Source organism: Pseudorca crassidens, chromosome 2 (genome assembly GCF_039906515.1).
Source record: "Pseudorca crassidens isolate mPseCra1 chromosome 2, mPseCra1.hap1, whole genome shotgun sequence".
In the NCBI taxonomy this organism is placed as follows: Eukaryota; Metazoa; Chordata; class Mammalia; order Artiodactyla; family Delphinidae; genus Pseudorca; species Pseudorca crassidens.
Genome location: NC_090297.1, coordinates 117,586,884 through 117,609,165, shown reverse-complemented (window position 1 = coordinate 117,609,165; position 22,282 = coordinate 117,586,884). Strand labels below are relative to the sequence as shown.

Below are 22,282 nucleotides of genomic sequence, written 5' to 3'. Positions count from 1 at the left end.
GGGAGGGGCGGGGCCTCTCGCGTCACTCATTCTCCAGTCCAATGGGGATGGCGCGAGGAGCCTGTCATTAAGTGGCCCCGCCCCCCAGCGTCCTCGCGGCTGGGAGGGGTGTACTTTGCTTTCGCTGGGTGGGGCGAGTTCCGAGCCCAGCGGTGGTATCACGGTTAGGCCTTAAGATCCCTGACGTCACTGTGTTGTTCCTCGAGGTGCCGTCCTGCGGCTCCTAGTCTTCCCTGTGGCCCCACGGCTCGGGGCGCCCCCCTTTTCCCAAAACGGACAGCGGAGCTGGACTGGGAGCTGCGTCATCCGGGTGGCGTGTGTCCGACCACCCACACAGAGGGTTGCGAAAGCGCGGCAGCCGCCGACGTCTCTGCGCAGAACCCCAGGGGCGGGCCTGGCGCGCCTGACCTTGCGCCACTATTTCGTCTTAAGCTGGCCAGGTAGTCGGGGCCCTGACCGTCTTTCTGTTCTATGGTGTTTGGGGTCGCAAACACGTGAAGCCAGACCCATTTACCTTTGCACAAATGGGCACCAAAAAAAAAAAGAGAGGAAATGCAAGCAAATTTATTAGGTAACCTGAGAAAATGAAAAGCGCGCGCCATAGAGAGGTAAGCCCGATGTCAGCTTTGTGTGACTGTGGTCTTAACCTCTCTGGGCCTCAGTATATGACACGAAAAGTGTTGTTGGACTGGTTGACCTCCAAGGCCGTTGCTGTGCGACTGGTTATAATTGCCTGTATACCATATAACTTTGTGTGGATGTGCACATGCGATTATATGCTCGGCACTGTGCCTTTAAAAGCTGTGTTTACGCGTGGCACTTGGCACATTTTCTGCAAGAAGTCCAAAATGTTGAAATACCAAAACATCTAGATTTAACAAAATACCTGACTAAGAAATTCAGGCATCTCGGTGCCTTTCTTCTACCTTCTTGAGTGCAAAAGCCTTTTAATTTTATCAATTTCAAAATCATCCACTGCATTAAGTAACTGAAAAATTTACCCTGGATAAGTAATGCTGGTAGTTACACATTCAGGAGGTTGAACACTATCTTTCATGATCACAGAATGTCATCCATTTGTTTGAAAGATTTATAGTTGTAGTGGTTATGAACATGACATCTGCAGAATTCCAGCTTCTTTATTGCTTGGAATCTTTGGCAAGTTAACTTTTCTACATCAGTTTTCTCATCTATAAAATACAGACAATAATAAATATGCCCCTTAGGGGTGTTGTGAGGATTAAACCAGTCAATACAAGAACAGAATGTGGAACAGAGTAAATAATAAATTGTAATTGTTTTTATGTGAGTGCTTATGCTATGTCAGGCACTGGTCTAGGTCCTGAATACCTTGATATACTTAGCATCATCTAGAAAACCTTTTGTTGTTTGGATCCCTGATACTATAAAGAACATTTCTTGGGCTTCCCTGGTAGCGCAGTGGTTGGGAGTCCGCCTGCCGATGCAGGGAACACGGGTTCATGCCCCGGTCCGGGAAGATCCCACATGCCACAGAGTGGCTGGGCCCGTGAGCCATGGCCACTGAGCCTGCGTGTCCGGAGGCTGTGCTCCGCAGCGGGAGAGGCCACAACAGTGAGAGGCCCGCGTACCGCAAAAAAAAAAAAAAAAAGCCATTTCTCTCAAACCTTTCATGATAACTAAAAACAAAATTACTCCCATTAATGTTGCTGAGGTCCCACTTGAAGAGACCTAGAAGCCTCCACACAATAATACAGCTTTGTGACCTTTAACGGAGGGAAAAGAATGTAAGACAATTGCTTTCTAAAAATATACTGTCACTCATCTACATTTCTACTCCCTGAGGAAGAAATATATGAGAATTTAGAAAAATTTGACCTAGGAGACCAGATTCAAAATCACAGTTCAACCCTGAATTCTTCCTTTATAAAATGAGGATAATACCTAACTCACGTGGGTGTAGTAAAAATTAAAAGATAAAGACTCTGTAATAGTGTCTGGAGTATTATAGGCATTCTATAAATCTTAGATGAATGAATGAATAAAGAGAAAAATCACTATTAAAGAGTTCATTAAAGAAAAAGGAAGAAGTGAGCCCAGCACAAGTGTTTTCAACGCACTATTATAAAATCAAATTTTTACTTTTACCCTTTGTGCTAAAAATATTTTTCTAGTTTCTAGGCATAAAAAGGGCCATAATCTTATTTTACCAGATGAATATCCAGAAACGTCTTGCCTAAAGAGTTATTTCTGTCTTTTAAAATATTTTTTATATACATAGTCTTTTAAAAACTAACGGCAGTGACTTCCCTGGCAGTCCAGTGGTTAAGACTTCGCGCTTCCACTGCAGGGGGTGTGGGTTCGATCCCTGGTTGGGGAACTAAGACCCCGCATGCCACGTGGGGTGCAAAATAAATAAAATTAAAAAATAATGGCAGAGAAGGCAAGGATGCTCACTATCCATGATTATTTAACATGACACTGAAGATCTCTTCTAACGCAATTAAGAGGAATTGTAAGAAACTTAAGAATTAGAAAAGAATAAGCAGAACTACCTTGAATTTCAAATGACATGAGAGTACCTGGAAAACTCTAGAAAATAAGATTAACTCAAACTATGAGAATCAATGATAAGACTAAATCATAAAAGATTTCAGTAAGGCTATAAAATGAACAGATAGAAGTCAATCGTTTTCATATACACAACTAGTTAGAAGACATGATAATAGAGGAAAATCCCATTTACGATAACAGCAAAGGACATTAAATGTAACACAAAATGTGCAAAAGCTGTATAAAGAAAGCTGTAAAACATTCCTACACAAAAGCCACAAAGATACTTGATAAAAGGAAAAACACCCTTTGTTAATGTATAAATTACACTCCATGTTATATTATAAATGTATAAACTAGACAAGCTGATACCAAAGTGCTCATGGAAAAAGAAACATGAAAGGATAACCAGGAAAACACTGAAAAAAACCAAAAAACTACAATAAGAAGCCTACCTACCAGATACTAAAATATTCTATGAAACCCCTATAATTAAAACAATGTGGTAGATTGTGAATAGATGTGAACAATGTGAACAATTGTGAATAGTCAAATGGAATAGACTAGACAGTCCACCTTTATGATATAGTACTTGGGCCTAAATAGGCCCAAGTACTATATCATAAAGGTGGCATCTCAAACCACTAGACTTTTGAGTAAATGGGACAACTAGGTAGCCACTTGGAAAAAGATGAAACTAGATCCGTACTTCACACCATTCGTAAGAATAAACTCCAAACACATCAGAGATCTAAGAGTAAAGTATGAAATCATGCAGGTAGTAGAAGAAAACATGGAATACTACATAGCTACGTGGAATACTACAAAAAACAAAGAGAGACTGATACGAACTGAAAAGGGGTGACTTTCAGGACATTGGTATGTGTGAAAGAAAGCAAAGTGCAAACAAGTATACATAATGAAAGAAGGGGAAATAAGAAAATGTACACACATCTGCTTATTTTTGGAAACAAAACAGCAGGAAAGACAAACCAGAAACCAATAAGATTAGTTATCTGCAGCGGGTGGGTAGGAATCAAGTGGAGGAATGGGGAAGGAAGTCGCACTTTTCTAAATACAACTTTCTGTATAGTTTTGACTTTTGGAACCCTGTTAATGCTTTACATATTCAAAAAATGAAATAAAAATAACAAAGAGGGAGGTTGAACCCTGAAACAGAAACCAAACAGAAACAAATCAACCTAACTGTATCTTAAATAACATAACTTTTTACTGAAGTTTCCTTGGGGGAATTAACCCAAGTAAATTTTGAAGACAGTATTTTTTCACAGCTTTATTGAGGTTGACTTCAAATAAACTACAGATATTTAAAATGGACAATTTGGTGATTTTTGACATATGAATATACCTGTGGGCACAGTATTTTAACTTTCTACCCTCAATCTAAAGACAAAATGAATTGTAAACAAGTGTTAAACTCTAGTTAGTAGGTTGGCTTTTCACAGTGGTGTGGGTTAGCAATTCTGAAACTATTTTGTTTGTATCGTGGAGGTGAGCAAATGACTAAATGTATTGAAGATAATGAGAGAGAAGTTACTTCTGGAGAAGAAAATTACACATATGGAAAGGCAGAGAGGCTAGAATTACCTCTTTAGTGCAGATTGGAATTGAAGTTAGCATGAACTCATGATTATTAATCCCAGTACAGAAATTGGCATACATATGTGTGTATATGTGATAGAAATGCATATTTTGGGGAAAATGCTAGCAATTAGTGAATTTGGGTAACGGGTATATGGAACTTCTTTATACTGCTCGACAATTTCTCTGTAAGGTTGAAATTATATAAAAATTTTAAAGTTCAAAAACTTAGAATACAACTAATGGTGGAGTTCTTCACTATCAGTCCAAACAAAAAAAGAAAATCTTTAACCCACGGAGCACACAGCTCTGGAGGAAAGGACCGAGGGTGTGAGAGTCAACAGAATCATTTGCCTGTCCCCTGTCACATGCCCTCAATCACCGGGTCGGAAAGCCTCATCACCTAGGGAGCTGTAAATGCCACACAGTACTGTTTTGGGTGACAGCTGTGCTCCCTTAGGACAGGCATCATGCTAGGGAAGTGTTTTTCTCTAATTCTCAACCTTCCAGTTGAAAACAGGCTTAGATGAGGAGTATGGAAACGTGTTGTGCAGAGTGGGGAATGGCCTGGAATCCCTGGATATTTATATAGATGTCCCTGGGCTTGAACTATTCTCTTAAGAACAAACTGGCACATTTTTCAGTATTCAATCAAGAACAAACAGATGTTTTTTTCAAAATATGTTTACTGGGTTGTTCTGTGCCAGTCCTTGTGATAGATACCACGGGGAATCAAATGCTAGGGTCTGGGTCCCCAGGGAATATATAAACATGGGGGAGATGTTCCTTTTTCAAGCCAAGGGGCCATAAGTGCCACAGTGAATGCACAAATGAAGGATTTCAGAGTTCAGAGAAGGGAGAGAATAAAATAAAGAAATTTCTTAAAAGGATAGGCCAGTAGGGTTTGAGAGAGCCAGGAGGTGAGAAGCCTCCCTCTTCAAGAGTGCCACCCCTTGATCCTCAGCCTTAATAATGGGGCTTCTATGAGCCAGTTATTTGTTTTCACACTGGCAACACCTGATGCCTCCTTAGCAAAATAAACCAAGGAATTTGTACTCAGAGAACTTAGCAAGAGATCTAGTAGGGTTGGTACTAAATAAACTGTGAAATCAGAAGCATCGAAAAGGGAATATTTACCAAAGGGTATGTATTTTGGGTAGTACGTATGATCCCAACTTGGCTTTAAAAAAAAAAAGATAATACTTTCATTAGTTAGATAGATAGGTAAGATAGATTAGATAGATAATAGGTAGATAGAGGCTGTGAGATTAGGAAAAATCACCCTAATTCACTGAACTTCCCTTTCCTTATCTACAAAATAGAGATAACAATACATGCAATATATCTTACAGAGTTGGAAAGAGAATTAAAAGAGAAAGGACCCAGCACACAGCAATTATTCAATAAGTGTTAGGTGAATAAATAAGAGAAGGAAAGAAAAATAAAGAAAATAAGGGAAATGGAGTGGTCCTCTATTAAAAATACAGAATCATGTTGGGATTCCAAGAAAGGTGTTTTAAATGGGCTATTATCAGACACATTCAAAAATTCAGAAGTGTATACCAAAGAAGATCTTATGTTTTATCTTTTAGGGACAATGGGATTCCGGTGACTTCGGGGTGTTTTCTAAATTTACTAAAATGAAAATTATTTTACAATTAAGAGAATATATATTTTTTAATTTCAGAAAAGCAGGTATGTTACTTCACAAGTAAAGAGGCTACTTGCTTGCTTGTTTTTCCCTGAAGTTGTATCGGATATGTGCCAGTCTGTCCACACTTCCTTTTGTAGTACAACCAGTGAGGATCCACACAGACTTTTCAAACAGGGGGCTGGTATTAGTGAGCATATACCAGGAGTCCTCCCTTCACTGTCCTGAATGTGATGGCCTCAGCTAGGCCCCTGAAAATCTAAAGGACCCAGGTTATTTCTCAGCAGTTCATCAGATCACCAGGAGGTCTGGCTTAGCATGAGTGTTTCATGAGATCACTATTTCCAAGAGACAAACAGATGAGTGGTGGAGGAATTAGGGCTTTGACTTTCCTGTTGATATTTTCCTAGGACTTGAGTCATCCTAACGTAATAGCTCATCATTCCTCCCACTCTCTAAATTTTCTGTAGCTCAGGCTGTGTTTTGAAATATTGTGAAATAATGAATACACCCTTTTATTTATATATATATATATATATACACACACACACTCAACATACAGCCCCTCTAAACTGACTATAATCTAGGAAGTAAATAAATAACAGGAAGAAATGAACCAGGGAGAGAGTAGATGAGTGCTGTGTGTAATAATTACAGAGATACACAGCCTCAGGACTCCAAATTGAGTAGGCTGTTATGGTGTGGGAGAGTGGACTTTAAATTCCATTCCAGTGCTGTTAGCCAGAGATTGTCTGGTCCATCTCCCTTAATTAATAGAAAAGGAAACAAAACCCCCCTAAAGTTAAGTGACTTATCAAAGGATAGAATAGATAATTAAGAAGCAGAACCAAGATTAGAAGCCTATCACTGTATAACAGGGTTTTTCTGGATTTAATGAGTGGAAAAATAATCCAGTCATTAAAAACCTCAACCACCATAATAAATGTTTCGAGTATATTTTCTTCTCTTCAAGCTAAAAGGCTCTCTACATTCTGAGTCCTGGGTCAAATATTTAATGCACCCTCTTGGGAGGCCACTTAGCTGGATATTTCTAAAGCACAGGGGGGCTGTCCCCAGGGGAAATTCCTTGGAAACTTAGCCTAGAATGGCATCTGGCCAGCACTGAAACCAGAGCTGCAACATATTTTGTTCTAAACCTGTCTCACCACCTATCTGGTCATTGTTCTCTTATGCCTCTCAACTCAATATGAATGACAAACCAAGGTATAGCATAAGTGGTTATTGTTGGAGATATCTCCTAGTCACCTATTCCTTCCTTATGAATCTACTACAGCTGAAATTTATTTTATATTTTCCAGGTAATATCTTTAAATAAGGAAAAGATAAAAATGGCATGTCACCTCCGAGAAATCTCATGCACAGCAAGGAGTTCCACAGATTTTTTTTGTTCCAGGCTCCACCTCTCCACTTGGCCTGTGTTACTTAATATTAATAGAAAAAAGACCTAAAATCGCAGTAAAAGTCTCTGATAGTGCCAACTGGCTTAGCATCAAAATTGAAATACAAAATGCAGTTTCAAAACTTTCTTGGTTCTCAGAGCTGCTAGGTAATTATTTCCTGTACCTCTCAACAGCACTCATTTACTCATTCACTTTGGTTTTGGCCGCTTAGCATAATAGGTAAGAATATGGACTCTGAAGCCAGAGAGCATGAGTTTAAGTGCTGGCTATGCAATTACTTAGCTGAATGACCTTGAATTAATTGATGTCTCTGTCCCTCATCCCCCCATCTGTAAAATGGGGATAATGGTAGGACCTACTTACTAGGGTTGCTGTGGGGATTAATATTTTTAAAGTGCTTAGAGCAGTTTCTGACTCAGAATAAGAGCTTGGTAAGCTTTTGTTTAAAAAATAATATTTACTAAGTTTGGCTTACTGGGTATCAGGTATTGGGACTAGAATGGTGCAGCAGACAGACTCTAAAGTAACTCCCATGATCCCTGCCTCCTGGGTTGTGTAATCCCCTCCCCTAGAAGGTGGGCAGGACCCATGACTCACTTCCAATAGAATATGGAAAAGGTGATGAGATAATCATTCCCATGAATACATTATGCTATATGACAAAAGTGATGGGATGTCACTTCAATTATTAGGTTATATTATTTAAGACTTTTTGCTAGCAGACTCACTTTGACTTTTTTTTTTACTGGCCTTGAAGAAACAAACTGCTATGTTGAGAACTGCCTATGGAGAGAGCCACATGGCAGGGAACTTCACACATGTTCTAGGAGCTGAGAGTGGCCTCCAGCCAGTAAAAATACAAATAAACAAAAAACCCTTAAGTTTGCAGTCCTACAGCCATGAGGAAATAAATTCTGCCAACAACTTGCCAGCTTGGAAGTGGATTCTACCAATCGAGCCTCCAGAAGAGAATGCAGCCCAGCTGACACCTTGATTGCACGGCAGTGAGACCTTGAAGCAGAAAACTAAGCTTGCCCAACACCTGGATTACAGCCTTTTGAGAGACCCTGAACCAGATGCCCCAGGTAGCTGAACAGGTTGGAGAAAAACACACAACCATTCTGACTGGAGTCACTTTAAATTCATAACTACAATACTACGCAAATACCATATATTTCTATAGTCCACTCATTTTGCAATTCTCCTAGATAACTGTTTCACATCTTTTATTTCTCTCAAAGAGAAACGTTTGTAATAACCTTCTCCCCCATGCTCATTCTCAGCAGATAACCTTGCTTCTCCTTTCATTGAGAAAAAGGAACAATCAGAAAAGAGCTTCCTCAAGCTCCCACCACCACATCCAGCCATCTACTGTATCTGTACCTGTATTTTTATCTTGTCTCCAAGTGCTTAGAATAAACTATCATGGTCCAATCCTTCTACCCATGAGCTAGGTCCCATCCCCTTATGCCTCCTTAAGGATATCATGATTCCTAATAGGTATCTCAAAATTGGCATGTCTTTAACTAAGCTCCTGATCTACTCCTATTATCCTCTCCACTCTGCCCCACATACAAACCTACTTCTCTCAGTCTACTCTATGGTAACTGCATGCCCCTGGTTTCTCAGGCCAAAAAACTTAGAGTCATCCTTGGCACCTTCTCTCATCCCAGAGCCAATCTACAGTAAATCCCATGCACTCTATCGTCAAAATATATCCAGAATCCTATCCATTTTCACCATCACTTTCTTCCATCCATGTCTAATCCAGCATCATCTCTTACTTGAATTGTACAGAGCAATAAACCCACAACAGATCTCCTTGCTTCTACCCTTGCCCCTCTGCCAGCCATTCTCAATATAGCAGCCAGAATGATCTCTCGAATTGCATCACTCTTCTGCGCGAAACCCTCTAACGGCTTTTTATCTCACTGGGACTAAAAGGCAAAATCATCAAAAGAGGGCTTCCCTGGTGGCGCAGTGGTTGAGAGTCCGCCTGCCAATGCAGGGGACATGGGTTCGTGCCCTGGTCCAGGAGGATCCCACATGCCGCGGAGCGGCTGGGCCCGTGAGCCATGGCAGCTGAGCCTGCGCGTCCGGAGCCTGTGTTCCGCAACGGGAGAGGCCACAACAGTGACAGGCCCGCGTACCGCAAAAAAAAAAAAAAAAAAAAACAACTAGGGCAAAATCATCAAAAGAGGGCTTCCCTGGTGGCGCAGTGGTTGAGAGTCCGCCTGCCGATGCAGGGGACGCGGGTTCGTGTCCCGGTCCGGGAAGATCCCACATGCCGTGGAGCGGCTGGGCACGTGAGCCATGGCAGCTGAGCCTGCACGTCTGGAGCCTGTGCTCCGCAACGGGAGAGGCCGCGGCGGTGAGAGGCCCGTGTACCGGGGGAAAAAAAAAAAATCATCAAAAGACCCGCAAGGTCCTACAAGAGCTCCACCCCACCCCACCCCACCCCACCCCCACATACAGTCCTTCTCTAACTCCCCCCTTTTATGTTCTCCATATCCTGCCCTGGTTCACCAGACCCCAGCCACACTGGAGCTTAGAATTTGTCCTGAGAGTGATGGGAAGGCCCTGACAAGTTTTACAAGCCATCTTTCTTTCTTCTCTGCCTATAACATAGGACAAAAGATAGACAGTTAATATCACAGACCTGCACTACTACGAAACTGTTGCGATGGGCCTTGCTGCCCCCAGCAAGGGCACAAAGGATCCCTTTGCATAGTTGGTGGGGCTTGAGATACATTTCTTATTTTCCTTTTTGTGCCAAAAGAAAGATTAAAAGCAGAAAATTTAAAGACTGAAACTCTTAATGTTTTTAAAAGTTTTTTCTTAATTTTTTGTATTATACAAGTATTATAAGTATTAAAATTTGGAATGTACAAAAGAGGTAAGGAAGGAAGGAGGGAGAAAGGGAGGGAAGGAGAGGGAGGAAAGGGGGAGGGAGAGAAAAAGAGATAGAAAAGTAAGAAAGGAAGGAAGGAGGGAGGGAGGGAAGGAAGGAAAGAAGGAAGGAAGGAAGGAAGGGAAAGAAAGAAAAGAGATGAAAGAAAGAGAGAGAGAGAAAGAAAGAAAGAAAGAAAGAAGGAAGGAAGGAAGGAAGGAAGGAAGGAAGGAAGGCAAAAAAATCATCCGAAGAACCTGCCACATAAAACAGTTCCTATTAACAATTATGTTAAATTACTTTTTAAACCACCCCCACCCCTCCCCTCCCCAGGGAAGTGGGAGGAACAGTAGCTTCTCCTCTGAAGGCTTGACTTCATTTAGGATGCCACACCCTGCCCTGGCTGAGTTCACTTCTCACCCACAAGTTTTAGAAAAGGGGGTTTGCTTATGAGTCCATGACCTTTCTGGCATTTCACTCAAGTAACTTCTGACTAGGTTTTGTCTTGGCCATAAGGCTGTTTTTAAAAGAGATTCTTGATTTTTCTCTTGATAGAAAAAGGATAAATTTAGTTGCACTACATTTTCAGCAGTTTTAATGAATGAGTGATAAAATATAAGCAGGCTACCCAAGAATAGAATAAATCTTTTCAAATTGAAATGACCATACAAACTCTCTTCTTCTCACTAGAATCCCTCATTAAATTATATCAGGATAGAATTCTACTGATCTCTGTGTTTTTTAAAAATTGATTTCTCCTTTTATTTATCTGTCACTGAATATACTATCCTATTAGTGTTAGGTTTTATTAGTTCTATTGTAACTATTTTAAAAAGTTGTAATATTTTGTTTGGACATCATCATTTTTGTTTATATAACTCTTTAAAGATTGCTATTTATTGGTAGCCATAAAAGATGAAGCTTTAGGTCACAATTCAGTACACAGAAATAGTAATTGATAAAAAGTAATTTAGAAATTTTAAAATATAAATGAAACTTTCCAAATGGCAGTTGGTGACTCATTGATTACAGCATCCAATTATAGCCAGTTTGGATTATTTTTAGAATGAGGAAAGTACACATTTAATTAACAAACAATATGAAATCTTTCCAATTATGTGCTTAAAAATTTTCTGACCACAAAAATTTAAGAACATTTTCTAATAATTATTTTGGTCATTTTTTTCATCACCCATTCTCTTCACAATTGATCCAATAAAAGTATCTATGAACAATGCCCTAAATATGATAGTTACAAGACTGGCAGATTTCCAGAATTTCATTATTAAATATATTGGCTTGACATTTGTTATGCACAACAAAGTACATTTGGCTAAATTTAGTATAAAATTAATGTTTGCAAATCCTTTAGTTATTTATAACTATAGGTAAATTTCCATTATTTCTTAGGTGCATATTGTGAAATAGTAGACCTAAAACACAACTTTTTTAAAATGTGAAAGTGCCCCTTAAGTGATTCTATGCTGTCATAACTTCTCTCAGAAATCAAGTTTCAACAAAAGAAATAAATATCAATCAAGTAAATCATGGCTTAGAAAGCAAGGATGTTTCTAAATCATTGAGCTCTTCTCAAAATCAACTAAGATGTACAGAACAATTTCTACTGAATTTTACATGCATTTTTTTCTTATAGTCTCATTTCATCTTCATAATAATCCACTAGGCTAATTTCAATATCATCTTCATCTTATACATCAATAACCTTAGGCTTAGAAATGTTAAGTGATTTTTTTAAAACATCTTTATTGGAGTATAATTGCTTTACAATTTTGTGTTAGTTTCTGCTGTGAAACAAAGTGAATCAGCTATATGTATACATATATCCCCATATCCCCTCCCTCTTGCACCTCCCTCCCACCCTCCCTCTCCTGTCCCTCTAGGTGGTCACAAAGCACCGAGCTGATCTCCCTGTGCTATGCAGCTGCTTCCCACTAGCTATCTATTTTACATGAAATGTTAGGTGACTTTTGCAAGGTCTCATACCAGTGGCAGATTTTGAATTTGAACACATATTTGTCTGACTAAAAATTTCATTCTCTTAATCACTGTTTTAATAAGTCCATATCTCCAACCCTTTAATTTCCAAAACAGTAAGTACTCTCCTCATCACTCACCACCCATTTAGATATATATTGCTTGGTGATGTCTAAAAAAGACAATGGTGACAAATTAAGTATCTGTGTACTTCTAATCAGTAATGTAGTGATATCTTATTGTTTTAATTTGCATTTCCCTGATGACATAGGATGTGGAGCATCTTTTCATATGCATATTTACCAACCATCTGTATATTTTCTTTGGTGAGGTGTTTGTTAAGGTCTTTGGCCCATTTTTTTTTTAACTGAGTTGGTATATTATTTTTTATCTTTTTATTTTCAACCAATTTGTGTCTTTTATTCTGAAGTTTATCTCTTATAGACAGCATATAGTTGTATCCTGACCTTTTTCCAGTCTGACATCCTCTGCCACTATATTAGTGTTTAGCCCATTTACATTTAATGTGATTATTAATATGGTTGGATTTATACCTGAAATTTTGCTATTTGTTTTCTTTATGTCTCATGTCTTTTTTGGACCTCCATTCTTCCTTTATTGCTTTCCTTATGTTAAACAATTATTTTTAGTGTAGCATCTTAATTCCTCTGCTGATTTAACTATAATTGTTTGGTGTTATTTTTTAACAGTTACTTTAAGAAATACAATATGCCTTGTAAGTTTTCACAATCTACTTTTGGTTAGTAATCACAATTCTGGTAAAGTTTAGCAAACTTGCTCTAATATAGCTTCATTTTCTCATATATATTACATATTTATATGTTATAAACCCAAAAGTAAAGTGTTAAAGTTATTCTTTAATACGATCTTAGGTCTTTTTTTTTTTAAGTTAAGAGAAGAAAAGATTAAAATCTATCTTTCTTATATTTACACATATTTACCATTTCTGATGCTCTTCATTTCTTTGTGTGGATTCAAACTGCCATCTGGCACCACATCCTGTCAGCCTGAAGTACATCCTTTAGTATTTCTTGAAGGCAGGCCTGCTAGGAATAAATTCCCTAAGATTTTTTTTATCTGGGAATATTTGTAATTTACCCTCATTTTTTGAATCATGGTTTTCCAGAACATGAAGTTTACTCATTTATTTCTTATCAAATTTTCTATTTTTACTGACAATTCCAATGGATATGGGTTTCTCACTTTCCACCCAGATCAAGCCAGCCCTTCTAGCAGTGAAGCTGCTGGTTTTTACAGCCAGCCCCACCTTGGTAGCACTATCACGGTATTAGGGTTGGGGAGTTGGAAACATCCCCAGGCAAGAATACCACAGACTCCCACTGCTTGTATAGAAGTTCAGCAGTTTCTCACAAATAAATATTTCTTAATTTGTTGTTTGTCTTTGGTCTTTTCCCAGACTCCTGAAATGATCATTTTTTGAAATTTTTGTCTAGTTTTGTACTTGTTTTTTTGGGAGAGCATTTTCTGCCAGAAGTACTGCTCTCTGATTTATATAGATAAAATATTCTCAAAGGATTTAATGCTTAGAACAGCCATTGACTTAACGCTTTATAATTTTGGCTGCTCAGGGCACTAGGAGTGATTTCCTATCCTATTATAGAAACTTATTGCTCTAGAGTGTCACATTTTAACTTTATTTTTTCCTATTGGAAGTACAGCTAGTTCCTTTTCATGAGAGATAACAGGGGACTTACATTTACTGAGCATATACCAGGCTACTGACATGATACACTCTCTCATGCTCTATTTCTCTTTAAAATAATGATTGTGGGCTTTTTATAACTGTAAATGCAACATAAACTGGTTTTTGAAAAATTGAACAATACAGAAAAGATTCATCTCTCCAGAAATATTTTATAATGTCACCATCTAGAGAAAGACATACTTAACATCAGTCTACTTCCCCTCTCCCCCTCCACCCTTTAAATCTGTGTGTGTGTGTGTTTTGAAATTAGTTGCAGAAGGTGGGAATTAAATCTGCTCTCAAGATCATAGCCCTCTTCCAAGGTTCTAAGATTTGTAAAAATCTTTTTCTCATTCCAACTACTGGGGTAGAAGAGAAAGCCATAGCCCTTCGAACTTGAACAGTGCCTAAGACATACATTTTGGTTATACAAAGATAAGCAAAGATTCTGTTCTTTAAGGAGAAACCAGATGTTTAGCTCCAAAAACTATATTGCCCTCTATATGCAAGAGTTTTTTCTCTGTGGGTACATATTTTATCCTCTAAGAATTTTTAAAATATAAATATGGATTGACTGCTTTGCTCTTAAAAATTATTGTTAACAGTAGGATAGACTGCTATCAGGAGAAAACTTGGACTAGATAAGAAAATAATCTTAATTTGAGCTGGTGCTTCCCCCTTTTTCTTTCTTTCTTTCTTTTTTTTTTTTTATAGGAAGCAAAATGTAATTTACAGCCAGGCCCAGGAAGAAGCAAATCTTCAATAACCAAGGGTATGTTGGTTGAAAGAAGCAGCCAAACCAATAGCAATCTTTAATGTCTTGTCTTCTTTCTCCCAAGAGGGAAAAAATAAATGCTGCTCTTGGTTAGTTTGAGTTTTACTCATTTTTTTTACGTGAAGTGAGTAGGAAATCGTTGGCTGCTCTCATTGATGGGGAAACAAATAGAACTGGAGTATCCCCATAACTCTCAGTCCAGAAAGGACAGCTAGTTCCTCTTTTCCCAGGAGCTGACGCAGTCTGAGTGGAAGGGAGTCATCATTACCATCTAACCAAAGCCTGAGGCATTCCCCTGAAATGTTGAGAAAGAGGGGAAAAAGTTCTTTCTCCAGTAGATGGGACTGGACTCTCCCAAGGGAACAGAAGCTGTGAGGCCACTCAGTTGAGGGAGTTTGATGGCAGAGGCTGTGAGAGAACAGAGGAGAACTGAGGGAAGAGGGGGTTGTGGAAGAAGAGATTGATTGATCAGTCAGTGCAGACTCTGTAAACCTATTTGGTAGCCATGGTGAGGATCTGCTCTTGACTCAGTTCTAGGGAAGCTATCAGTCTAAGATGCATGTGGGTACTGCACCAGAGTTCCAAACTATCTCAAATGGACCCAATATGTAGTCCATCTGCACTGTATTTTTTTAGCTTCTGAGAGCAAGATATTTTTGAAATCCAAATAATAAGATAATCCCAATTTCATGTCTTTGGGTTTCCCACAAGCAGAAAATCAGGTGACCACTCAACATGCTCTGTACCCAAGGAACACAATCTTGGACATACCAAGCAGCTGGGCTCCTTATTTCCACACACTCGTCTGTGAGTACTATCTTTACATAGCCCAAATGCCCATTAAATTGCTCCCCCAAAGAAAAGATGAATTCTCTTTGGAGGTATAAAATGCAGCTTGTGAAATCGTAATAGTTTTTCAATCTGGGAAAGCCACCCCAAAACTCTGCTAAAATGATCAGGGATTCCCTGGTTTCTTGTTCAGAACTTATATCTAGGATCTTAATTATTCCATTTAGATTTTTTTTAACATGGTGCCTGGTTTTTTTGCGAACAATGTCTTTGGACTGGAAAAATATAACTTCCTATATCATACCAATTCCCTAGATTAGAAAGAGAAGGGTTATGTCACCCATCAGGCTTGGCTGCTAACTCAGCGTAGTCGGGCAAACCTGCCCTTTTCTGTAGATGGGCTATGAGCATTTGTTGAGTTGTTCTAACAGAGATCACAGTTATTGTACTTACCCTTGATTGAGAACTTTGTTTTTCCATAAACAAAGTTTCGAGTTTCTGTGTTGCTAAGGAACTTCAGAAGGGCTGAAGGTGTGGTAGGGGTGGTGCAGGGCAAGAATAATGAAAGGCCTATGAACTCAGGCAACTGGAAGGCTGAGATATGTCGTAGTCCAAGTCCATTCATATCATGAGGTCAGTCATTACTAGTGTAATTTTTGTTTTCTCTTGAAAAAGTAGAAAATTAGTGTCCTGGAGCTCAAAGAAATATCATGAGCAATGAATGAAGTGTGGATTTTATCCAAGCACTGTAGTCTGTCCACATAGAACATATGTATGTGGGGCATATCTACAAAATTGTTCCGCTTTATTGAAGCTAACTGTGAAAAGTGTAATTAAAGAGAGACTTAAGGCTAGAAATTCTGGCTACCCTGGGGATAGACTGAATTAGGCCACAAAACTTTACTCTTAGCATATTAAACCAATAGCTTAAGAAAAAATTAGCCCACATGGGCCCTCACCTACATTAATAGTAAAATATCCTTTGTAAATTAGTCATCAGCCAACTAACCCAGCTTTTCATCCTGAAGTAATAATCCTCTTTTAGCTAGTCACACAGCTATAAACTATAAGCAAAATGAAGAGCTCATAATCTTTGGAAGGAAAAGATAATATTAAAATCCCAAACAAAACTCTTGCCCAAAGCTTCATTTAGACCTGCCTGACAGCAAAATTGTATTAATGAGGTTAACTTTAATATAATAATTTTATATGAAACAAAAATTTGATGGTTGCAATATTTATTTTTTGCCCACAACGTCAAAGGGTAAAGAATATATAGTTTATACTTAATCATCCTTAGACAGGCTTAAGAACTTAAAAGAATAATAACAGTAAAAACAAGGAAGAAGGAAAAAACCTTAATAACTATACGCTGGACCATCATAGTTGACACATTTTCCAACAACTGCAAGTAGAAATGAGTTTTCCAAATGTCAACTTGATAGAAATTAAAAGTATGGATTTGCCCAAAAATCCTGATATTTGGGATGTTTCTTACATCAAACGTAGTCAGGGTGAACTATGTACTAAACCAATACGGTTAGAGAAATGGAGATAATACTGAAAGGAAAAAGCTTTGAAAAGTTCAACCTGCAGCATGACATGACCAGAATAATTAGGATGATGATGAGAACAAAGCAAAAGTACAGAAAAAACTCTTAATGGGGCGTTTCATGTGAATTAGCTCATTTAGTCATCATAACAATTTTATGATGTAATTACAACTATTATCTCTGTTACGAATGAGAAAACCAAGGCTTGTAGAGTTTAAGCAGCTGCTTCAGTCACAGAATTAACATGTGAGGAAGTCTCTCCAGCTGTAAAACTGCGATGGTGAATCATACAATCCCTTATCACTCAAACGTACCTGTCTGTCTGCATTTCCAAGTCACCTCCTTTGCCTGGTCTTTAAATCTCTAATTGTCTCTGTCTGTCTTTCTCTCTGTCTCTCTCTCTCTCACACACACACGTATGGCATCTGATTATCTCTGTCTCTTACCCTAGTAATTTGGCCTTTGTAAGCAGGCAAGTGGCCCTGATGTTCTGTCCAAAAAGACATTGAGGAACATATAGCATTAAAAAGAACAGATATTAAAAAGGGAAAAAAAAACCTTCTGTTCCTTAACTCTTGGCCATTATGTCCACTTGTGATACCCACCAATGTTGCACCATCAGCAGCCTTGCCAGATCTTCCCTATTCCTAAAGGTTAGCCCATTAGCTGATTTTCCTTTGGATTGGAAGAAGAAAATGATTATGTGCATGAATAGATAATATGAGTAAGTGGCCGGAAGCCATTTTGAGTGGCAGAATTCCCATTTGCCGAAACCATGAAAGTGACACCAAGTCACCACTTGGAAGCAGCCTAGGTCAGTGGCTATAGCTCCATGTTACCTATCATCACAGCACCAACCTCCAAGTTCTCTTTCTTGGCTACAATCTAAAAGTCAGATGCTGAGGCCCTTGATGGATATGCAGCAATGATAAGAAGAGAGCGCTTTACCACAAGCTGGAAGCCATCTCTGATTCAAAGTGCTGAGTGAACACTTAGTCCCCACCCCTGCTGCTCCATGTGTAAAGAGCACCTTCAGAGTCTCACTCTTGCCATCACTCCACGTGCTTACCTACTCATTTCCAGAGGACCACGAGGGAACCGACAGGTAAGTTTGGGAATAGGAACTGGGCTTTCATAACCCATCTTTTCTTTGGTTCTGCAGAAAGCATAGGTTTTCTGCAAATGTCAGCCATTTGGTAAGCTTAGTAGTAAATCCTCTGCACTCGTCGTCACTGGATGTTAAGTCTAATTCTATGGTGCAGTATTAGGAAGCTTATCGTAGTCATGCACCAGAACTGCATTCTCCAGCTGTGCATCAGTAAACAGTAGCCATTTGAGCTCCAATTGCCTGACTTCTTTATCTCAATAAATTCAGGACCTGGTTCAGAGAAGAGGGGTATCATTTTTTTTTTAAATTATTTTATTTTATTTATTTTTGGCTACGTTGGGTCTTCATTGCTGTGCGCAGGTTTTCTCTAGTTGTGGCGAGAGGGGGCTACTCTTTGTTGCGGTGTGCGGGCTTCTCATTGCGGTGGCTTCTCTTGTTGCGGAGCATGGGGTCTAGGCACGTGGGCCCCAACAGTTGTGGCATGCAGGCTCAGTGGTTTTGGCTCACGGGCTCTAGAGCACAGGCTCGGTAGTTGTACAGCACGGGCTTAGTTGCTCCGCGGCATGCAGGATCCTCCCAGACCAGGGCTCGAACCCGTGTCCCCTGCATTGGCATGCAGACTCCTAACCACTGCGCCACCAGAGAAGCCCGGTATCATTTTTTTTAACTCTCTCTTTCCCTGACAGAAACAATGTAGTGTTCCTATTAAAACACATGTCCTTTTAGATGCAAGATAAATAAAACTCAGTTACTGCTCTTAAAGTTCTCAAATGCAATGGGGAGAAACAGAAAAGTTATTTAGCGTGAAGAAATTCTAACAGAGGTGGAGCACAAGATTCACTGGAGCACCAAGGAAAGAGTAGTTGAGTCAATCCACAGACCATAGCTTTACAAAGATGGTGGTGGTGTACAGGCTGATTCTTAAAGGATGAGTAGTTGTTTGCCAAGCACTGATGCACAGAAATGGACAAAGTACTCTGAGCAGATATTGGAACACTGGGTCCAACGTCCAATACAGAGTTGGGGAGGAGAAGGCAGGGTATATGTTGAAGAGTTTGGTAAACATTGGAAGCAACTGGAGTGCTTGTTAAAAACACAAATGGGGTCTTCCCTGGCGGCGCAGTGGTTGAGAGTCCGCCTGCCGATGCAGGGGACTTGGGTTCGTGCCCCGGTCCGGGAAGATCCCACATGCCGCCGAGCGGCTGGGCCCGTGAGCCATGGCCGCTGGGCCTGCGCGTATGGAGCCTGTGCTCCGCAACGGGAGAGGCCACAACAGTGAGAGGCCCACGTAACGCAAAAACAAAAAAACACAAATGACCAGGTTATACTACAAATTTACTGATCCAGAGGGAGGAGTAACCTGGGAATCTGTATTTTTAACCAGCACCCCAGGTAATTTTTTGATCAGGAAAGTTTGGGAAACACTAACTAAACTTGAGGAGCCATTGAAGAGCTTCAAGAAATGGAGGAATCTAATAAGAACAGAATTTTTAGCTGTTGATACAGTGGAGCTTGAAGACAGGGAGCTCACTATAATAGTTTGAGGCTCTGGTGGTCCCAAATGTGCTGTTGACAATGGGCATAAAGGCCAAGGAATAAATTTAAAAGATATTTAAGGTGTAGGATGGGCAGGACTTAACTGACTGCATACTGACAATGACGGAGAAACTGGGGGGCTCCTGTTTCCGACATAGGTCACTGGGTGGATAGGCTATAAGCAGGAAAGAGAAGACAGTCAAGGTAGGTTTTGAGGTATCTCCTTAGCTAATGAGCAACTGTCCCTTCTGTAAGCACTGCCCCCTCTCCAAAGGAAGAGTCCACAATAATCTTTGCACAGTGTGGACTGATCGTATCTTATTGATCTAGTATGGACATTTAAAAACACTATGCCAATTAGATTCTTTTCTGGTAATTTGTGATTGGACCTATGGAAAACCAGAGTTTTTAAACTGTGGCTGGAATTTTAATTGTTTGTGCTGTGGGTAGCCATATCCAGAGAGAAGAGAGCAATAGTAATAGTAGTAGTAGCAGGAAGAAGAGGAAGAGGAGAGGCACTACTAAAGCAGGCATACACCCAGATTAGCAGAGACTAAGAAAATAACCAGGAAGAATACCGGCAGCTTCCCATTTTTGGTTCCAACCTCTGTGTAAGACCTGGCTGTATTGCTACTCTTATATTTCATAAACTCAACTGTGTCCTTATGATACATTCTTTTGTTTTTTGGTCTGTTCAATTCAGCTCTCTTTTATGTGCCATACAGGGATAAAGACCGCATACTGGGTTTTGGACATATCAAAATTTGAAGTATCCACAGGACATCCAAGTGAAAACATCTAGTAGGATGTTTGATACATTAGTCTGGTGTGCAAAAAAGCAGTGGAATGGCTGGGATGAAATACGTATTTGCCTGTGTTTGGCATATAGGTTGAGGTTGAGTGAGAATGGTTATGGTCACTTAGATCATAGGAAAGGAGATAAATATAAGCTATCTAGACATTAAAATGATTCTGGAGGAAAGTTAAAGGCTTGCTATTTCTGAGGGAGTAGAAAAGATCCTTTGGTTATTGTGGTTAAAAATAGAATCTTCCTTAATTCTTAGAATTATTAAGTATGATTAAGGTCTAAAAACATAATTAATCTAATAATACTGTAAGTGATGAGTAATGGCAGACATTATTAGAAAGAAACCTCTACATGCAAATTTGACATAGTAGTATTTACTCCAGTGGAGCAAGAATGTTCATGCAGTGCCTTCCATTTCCTTTCAGGAAAACCCAACTACTACTGGACAGCTTTGATGACCCTATCACCTACTTCACAGAATGCAGAAATTCAGGATGCAATACAACTGATTTGCTAAAGAGATTGGGAAGGATTTCTTAGCTTAGCTACAAATGAGGACCAGAATGCCTCGTGGAGTCAAAACTTGACCACACCTACTAAATTAGCAGTGGCCCTGGGATGTGGTCTGGGATGATTTCCAAACAAGTGTTAAGCATTATTTGTCATGGACTTTTGGCAATAAAATGTTTAACTTTTTTATTAACGATCACTAAGACGTTTGTCAGTTATGATGGTTCCTTGGATCTTACTCGTTCCTTTTTTTTCCTTTTAAAGTCACACATTCCATTAAAATATTGTTTTAAAGTTTAGGCCCTGAAGCATATGCCATTTTCAGCATGCCATTCTTCTGTCCCAAATCCATAGTTAGTGACATAGAAAAAAGACAGGAAGGAAACATTTTAATTCTTCCAAATTTTCTTTGACCATGGAATTTGTCATTAGAAACAGAATTTTTTAAAAAATCTGTTTTCCATACATTGTTAGCAATTAACACATACTAAATTTAAAAGGCATGGTTTTGGGACTTCCTTGGTGGTCCAGTGTTAAGACTCCCCCTTTCAATGCAGGGGGTGCGGGTTTGATCCCTGGTTAGGGAGCTAATATGCCACGTGCCTTGCGGCCAAAAAAACAAAATGTAAAAAAAACCAGAAGCAATACTATAACAAATTCAGTTAAGACTTTAAAAAAATAGTCCACATATGGGCTTCCCTGGTGGCGCAGTGGTTGAGGGTCCGCCTGCCGATGCGGGGGACGTGGGTTCGTGCCCTGGTTTGGGAGGATCCCACATGCCGCGGAGCGGCTGCGCCCGTGAGCCATGGCCGCTGGGCCTGCGCGTCCGGAGCCTGTGCTCCGCAGCGGGAGAGGTCACAGCAGTGAGGGGCCCGCGTACCGCAAAAAAAAAAAAAAAAAAAAATGGTCCACATAAAAAAAAAAAATCTTAAAAAAAAATTTAAAAATAAAAGGCGTAGTCCTGAAGATAGTCAATTTTTTTGTATGATATTTACTATTTTGTCAGGCATATTCAGGTACTTAGTAATTATAGCTCTGCTTTCCCCTGCAGTCATAATTGAGAAATCCAAAGGATAAAATATACAGTTCAGGCAATATTGTTTCCCCTAAAAAAATTTTTATTTTTAAATTTCTTTTTATTTTTTGGCCGTGCCATGTAGCTTGCGGGATCTTAGTTCTCTGACCAGGGATTGAACCCAGGCCATGGCAGTGAAAGCACAGAGTCCTAACCACTGGACCACCAGGGAATTCCTGGAAAACACATTTTAAATGAAGTGTTAGCATTTATTAAATTACAAGAAAAGGGACAGGTTTAAATATACAATCTAAGCTACTTTTTCCCAAACTCAGTTCTGCAGAACACTAACATCCCACAAATTCCCAACA

The 22,282-nt window shown here is 39.4% G+C and overlaps 1 long non-coding RNA gene across 1 annotated transcript; it reads left to right on the top strand.

Moving 5' to 3' along the window:
- The first annotated feature begins 98 nt into the window (after positions 1–98).
- On the top strand, positions 99–21,114 carry LOC137219613 (uncharacterized). Its single transcript, XR_010941181.1, has 3 exons — positions 99–608; positions 17,827–18,039; positions 20,812–21,114. It is a non-coding gene; the product is annotated as an uncharacterized lncRNA (long non-coding RNA).
- Positions 21,115–22,282: the final 1,168 nt, after the last annotated feature.